The sequence below is a fragment of the Pinus tabuliformis genome, chromosome 3_1, assembly GCF_031772625.1.
Source record: "Pinus tabuliformis cultivar Carrire ecotype Pingquan chromosome 3_1, CPIR1, whole genome shotgun sequence".
NCBI classification, from domain to species: Eukaryota; Viridiplantae; Streptophyta; class Pinopsida; order Pinales; family Pinaceae; genus Pinus; species Pinus tabuliformis.
This window is the reverse complement of record NC_142301.1, coordinates 661,082,905-661,089,238: the sequence shown is the minus strand read 5'-3', so window position 1 is coordinate 661,089,238 and position 6,334 is coordinate 661,082,905. Positions and strand designations below refer to the sequence as shown.

General features: G+C 32.2%; 2 non-coding genes across 2 annotated transcripts; both read right to left on the bottom strand.

The window, feature by feature from the left end:
• Positions 1-5,100: 5,100 nt before the first annotated feature.
• On the bottom strand, positions 5,101-5,182 carry LOC149188840 (small nucleolar RNA U54). Its single transcript, XR_016256623.1, has one exon. It is a non-coding gene; the product is annotated as a small nucleolar RNA U54 (small nucleolar RNA).
• Positions 5,183-5,470: 288 nt separating this feature from the next.
• Positions 5,471-5,542, bottom strand: LOC149188839 (small nucleolar RNA Z199). The gene has a single exon (XR_016256631.1). It is a non-coding gene; the product is annotated as a small nucleolar RNA Z199 (small nucleolar RNA).
• Positions 5,543-6,334: the final 792 nt, after the last annotated feature.

Here is a 6,334-nt window from a genome sequence, read left to right as displayed (position 1 = left end):
TTGTTTTTTTGTTTAGTCTATGATTTGATATTTATATTTCAATGGCTTTTATTTTGTTATTAATTTAAACATCAATTTAAACCTTTCACAAGAATTCAAAGTATATCATCAAGTTCTTTTTAGTTTTTTTTGGTTAATAGCCATTTGTGATCAACTAATATCATTGCCACTAATAAATGTTGAACCCAATTAACAAGTGTAACTAACAAAAAATTGAATGGTGACCAATCCAATTGAGTAGACCCTCAAGTTATCATTGAGGCAAACACGAGCCTCTTGAGAATTGTGTGGCTAAAACTTTACGTGGCATTTTTGTTGGTTGTCTCCCTCAATATTTGATGGAAGATCTCTTATCTATGGCAACAACTTTGTGATGGCTCTTCTTCCCGTGAAGACAAAGCTTTGATGGTGACATATATCTTTGTGATGGTCTTGCTCATGGGGATGTGTGGTCTTTTTAAACAAATCTTTGCTGGTTAATTTGTGCAACTTGTGATGGTGGTGGACACCCTTTGCCTCATTACCTCTAATCACAATTGTGGATTTTCTGATGTAATGTGATAATTATTTGAAATAATTTCTTAATCAAGTTAAATTATGTCACATGTATAATTAAATAATTATATATATAGAAAATCTCAACATATATAATGTTAATAGGAATCATAAAGGGACAATCAAACACAAACATGCCAATTTTACCCAAGAAAAACCCAACAACCTTGTCTTTGGAGAAAAGATTCAATTCAACAAAAGTAAAATGTGATTTTTCAAATTGAACACAAAATCCACAAGTCAAACTTGGTCAAACAAACCAAAAATTTGTTCAACTTTGCTACCAAAAAACTCAATCAAGAGAACCAAAAACTATGGTCAAACAATCAATGGAGAGGTTCAATCAACATTGGTCAAGCACTTGGTTAACCTTTGTTCTTCTCTCCCACCTTCTCACATATGTGAAGGAACATCAAATCATTCATTGTTGGATGAGTTAGAGTCTCACTAATTTATGAGCAACTTATATGAGCTCCAAAAATAATAATTTAATTTTCTTTTTCTTTTCAAATCCCTTTATGGGCCAACTTGTGCAATCAAAGAATATAAACCAAATCAACAACAATCCATGTAAGTTTCCTCTCTATTTTCAACCACAAGATTGTACCACTCTAATCTTTGTTTGTGAATCGCTTTCTTTGCTTGGAACCCATCATAGATTTAAAGGATGTTCGATGGTGGCCAATCAAAGTGAGACCCAAACTAAGATTGAGAAGGTGGGGCGTCTCAAGAATGTGGTGTTTAAATTTAAACCTTTAAATTTAAACATCAGTTTTAGCACTAGGTATGTGTCTAGCCACCACCACTAATCTTAGTCTTCCTCTGCAAGAAGTTAATGAGATACTTTTCTATAATATGTTTTGATTTATGGCATATATCAATGCTAAGGATGTATCTATTAAGCACCATACAAGATTTCTTTTTACATCAACATATGCTTGTTGTCACATATGTCAATGCTAAGGTTGCTAAGGTCATTGAGCTATCAACATATGAATCCCCTCACCCATACACAAATTATGGGTGCCCATGCTTTAGCTCCACCACTCTACTCTTTAATCACAATGACCAAAGAAAAAAGTCCAAAATTTATGGCAAGCCATTCTAACCAAGAAAGGATGATTAGATCTCATCAAAGATTAAAAAGAAATTGAAATGTTGAATCCACATATATTGCAATACAAAGTAACAACAATATTTAAATTTAAATGCACTAACAATTGTACTAAGTACAAACGTCCACATGGGGTAGCTCAAGCGGCAAGGGCCGTGGAAATGAAGTCTCACCGAACCAGAAGTCTTGGGTTCAAATCTTGCGCTACCCTTCCCCCGTAGAGGGGTACATAATGGACATGTAAATCGGAGAGTTCCACCCCAGCTTACAAAAAAAAAAATGTACTAAGTACAAACACTTCTATGGAATTACCTGTTTCATTAGAGATGGTTCTAAGTTGGTTGTTTCTTACAATTAGAAATAGTTCTAAATCAGTTATTTCTTAAAATTGGAAATAATGTTCAACACTTTTAATCTACATCCAAAAGTAATTAATTCTACATTTAAAAATATATTATATTTATTATAATAATTTTATATGTTATTATTATTGTAATTATAGAAAATTATAGTGTATTTAAAATAATTAAAAAACAAAAAACAAAAATGTTTTGATAAAAAATTATTTATTATTATTTATCCAAAAAATACAATTTTCAATGAATATTTATTAAAGAAATTTAAATTTAATTCCTATAATAATTTTCAACAATATTTATTTATTTTATTTTTAATATTAAAATAAGTTTCAATTTAATTCATATATTAATTTTCAACAACTATCATTTATTTGTTTTAATTTTAATTTTAAAAGATACCTTCAATTTTACATTAGCCACTCGTGAAAAGTGTTGTAATGAATATTTATTAAAGAAATCTAAAGCTTTAATGTATTGTAATGAATATTTATTAAAGAAATCTAAAGCTTTGAGATTAATTTCTATAATAATTTTCAACAATATTTATTTATTTTATTTTTAATTTTATAATAATTTTCAACAACATTTATTTATTTTATTTTTAATTTTACAAAATGATTTTCAGATTAATTCATATAATAATTAAGAATTTAGTGGAATATGCAAATCATCCTCTTAATTATTTTTGGGTCTTCATCCTTGAATTTGGTTTCTCAACCTGATACAGAATTAAGACGTCAATTCATCAAGGTATCAGGTTATCAAGGTGTCAATTCATCAAGGTATCAGGTTATCAAGGTATCACGTTGGTTGCCCGCTCAGAGATATGCCGATCTTCCATCACTGGGTGATGGAGTTTATGTTTGTGGAGTTAACCCATTTCTTAGTCGTACAGCAACAAACTTTGATAAGACGAATGGATTTGTCCTGTATTTGGTATTGAATGGATTTGTCCTGTATTTGGTATTGAGGCCCCTGGAAGAAAGAGGAACAGATATGGGAGAGTTTAAAAGATTATCTTGATTTGGTAAGCGGAAAATCTGTTTTTTTCATGGGAGATAATCTAATAGAAATATCTATAGCCAGATTCTTAATCAGATGTGGTATGATCATTTATGAAATTGGTATTCCATATATGGATAAACGATATCAAGCTGCTAAATTAACGCTATTACAAAATACATGTATAAGAATGTGTATTCCCATACCACAAATTGTAGAGAACCCAAACAATTCGAATTAGATACAACATATGCACAAGCTACAACCCAACTGAGCCATCACCGAAATGGCTCATGCTAACCCGTTAGGGGCAAGAGGAATTGGTACTAAATGGTCAGTTGAATTTACTAAATGGTCAGTTGAATTAGTTACCCGACCTCTACAACATAATGAAAATTTAAATAACTTGGATAAAGAACAACAAGTTATATATAGCATCATTTATTTATTTTAATTTTAATTTTAAAAGATATTTTCAATTTTACATTAACCACTCATTAAAGGAGTTGTATTTAATGTGATTTTTTGGACTTTCTAATGTCAAGCTAGTAGAAAAATCTGAGATTAAATCTTGATTTGTGTTAATTTAAATTAGTTTTTAATTGTATATATAATTTCAGTACCCTGAGAAACCACCCCTGAGAATAACTCATCAAACTTGCAATTTCAAAAAATTCCTACCAGACCAAAAAACTCCACTATAAAAACTTCCAAAAAAATTACATTAAAAACAAGTCCATGTACTTCACCCAAATCACCTAACTACCTCTCAGCGGAACCAAGATCATTAAGAACAAAAAAGTTCTAAGTATTTCTCGACATCGGCCCGTTACTGGTAAAAATCGGAGGTTTTTTTATTGAATACGAAGTTAAAATAGTATTTTGAACTAAAAGTCACTCAAGACCAAGAAATCTCAAAATACTCAAAATAAAATCATCATATTAGTTTTAAAAATTAAACCTAACTGAAGAAAATAAAATAAAATAATTTGTTTAGTTGGAAAAAAATATGCATAGAACCAACTTGCCTGAGAACCTTTTTCAATCAAAGAGAAAGCTTCTGTTGATCTCTATTTTCCTTGAATGAAATCAAATTGTTTCTTCAAATGCATTTATAACTACAATGCCAAGCCAAGACGGAGCATCCTGTATAACCTTATATCTCAGCCAAAGTAAGAAATGAAATAAATATCAAGGACAGTTAAAGCCAGTTTCCACCAGAATCAACACTTCCCCCAGTCGACAAAAGGGGTTGCATTATAAATCACTGTAGGCCATTGCAACAAAATCACTACAATAGGCAATGGATACGCCATTTCTGTGATTAAAAGGCCCCTTACTACCGTTTTAAAGACAACCAATGGGCATGTGGTTGCCTGCAACAATCGCTCCACCATCCAAAATGAAACAAAAAAATAGCAAATATTAGGGTACGCACAGATCTTTGGCGATTAGTCTCAGAATAAATGTTTTTCCCATCGATGGTACCCATTTACGAAGCCTAACCTAGATAATATTTCTAACGTTCATCACCAAAGAAAAACCCCAAATTGCAGATTCCCGGAAGGTACCTCCCATCGTAATGGCCGTTCATCAGACAAGGTTAGATCAGCATAGTACACATTATGGTAGGGCAGGGCACATAACACCCAGATTATTTCAAAGTAATATTTAAAAGAAATGACCACAAAATACATCCAAATGAAACAGCTACATACGAAACATGAGAGACAAACTATGCAAAACAAACATTAAAATTTTGGATCTAATTCTCAAATTGAACGCTTTTTCTTGCCGATGGCATCTTTCGAGAAACTAGCATATATAATATTACTAACATTGATAATGATTCAAACCGCCAAAGAAAGAACAAAAAGTTAAACAGAAACAAATAAAACAAAGAAACAGAACAGAAAAACTAACAAATTAAACAAAGATAAACCATTTAACAAACAAACACAGAAAATAGATAAAGAAAAAATTATTACAAAAAAAAAACATAAGGGGACAAATACACAAATCAAAAACCAAAAAAAAAAAAAAAAAAACCTAAGCATATCCCCAGAAAGCAGCTCTCATTTTATTGGTCGTTCATCAGATAATGATAGATCAGCATAGTGTATAATGCCCTAGGGCATCTAATCCTCGAGCTTCTTTCAGGAATGCACAAGCAAAGAACATTGAAAACTCTGCTCGCAGCAGAACCCTAGCCATGAACTTTAACAACAAAATATGCGATTTAAAGCAGATCCCCAGAAAGCAGTTCTCATTTTATTGGTCGTTCATCAGATAATGATAGATCAGCATAGTGTATAATGCCCTAGGGCATCTAATCCTCGAGCTTCTTTCAGGAATGTACAAGCAAAGAACATTGAAAACTCGGCTCGCAGCAGAACCCTAGACATGAACTTTCGCAATAAAATATACGATTTAAGGCAAGAATCATCAGAGACTTAAATACTGGTAATCACATGAGTCATGTTGTTGCAGTTATTTTACTCATCATATGATTGCCTCGCATTTTCTAAGGTCATCAGAGAATTTGGAATACACAACAAAAATGAGAAAAAAAATAGAAACCTCAGATCGTAACATTATCATAAAATAAACGGGACATCACACAGCAATAGTATCATAAAATGATGGGGACAATCACGGGTACAAAAACCCAAAATAAATTCACTTTGGGCAACACATCAAATCTAAAGGAAGAAGATAAGCACTCCCTTTAACTCCCAAATTAACAAAAGCCAAACGCGAAACGAAAACTACAGACGCTCAAACGAAGGCAAATCTCAAATATAAAGCATTTCAGACCACACACAGTAACAAATAAAATATTCAACAGGCCATAAGCAGATTCATAAGTGGGAGCTTATGAATCTGCTGCAGAATGGAACATCGGGTTTGTTCAAAATTTCATGAAAAGATAAAAATTCTCTAATGGATAAAGATTTCTTGTTGTGGACAACGATAGCCCCAACAACAAGAAATCTTTACAAAAAAATCTCTACAGAAATCTTTATCCTTCAGGAAATTTTGAACAAACCATAGCACCAACAAATTATAAGAAATCCAACCGGATAATCGCAGGAGCATCTCTAATATAAAGCCGTTCGGACCAGACTCAGAAACCCTAGATAACCCATAAATTCAACCGGCCATGACCTTTACTCACTTTCCATACGAGTCTTCTATCCTTGTTGATCTCTATATCTAGAGAAGGGGCAACGCGTTAACCTTCTAGAAGCCCTAAACCCTAACCCTAACTTTTTCGCTGCGGCAAGTTGAACATGTGAACTCT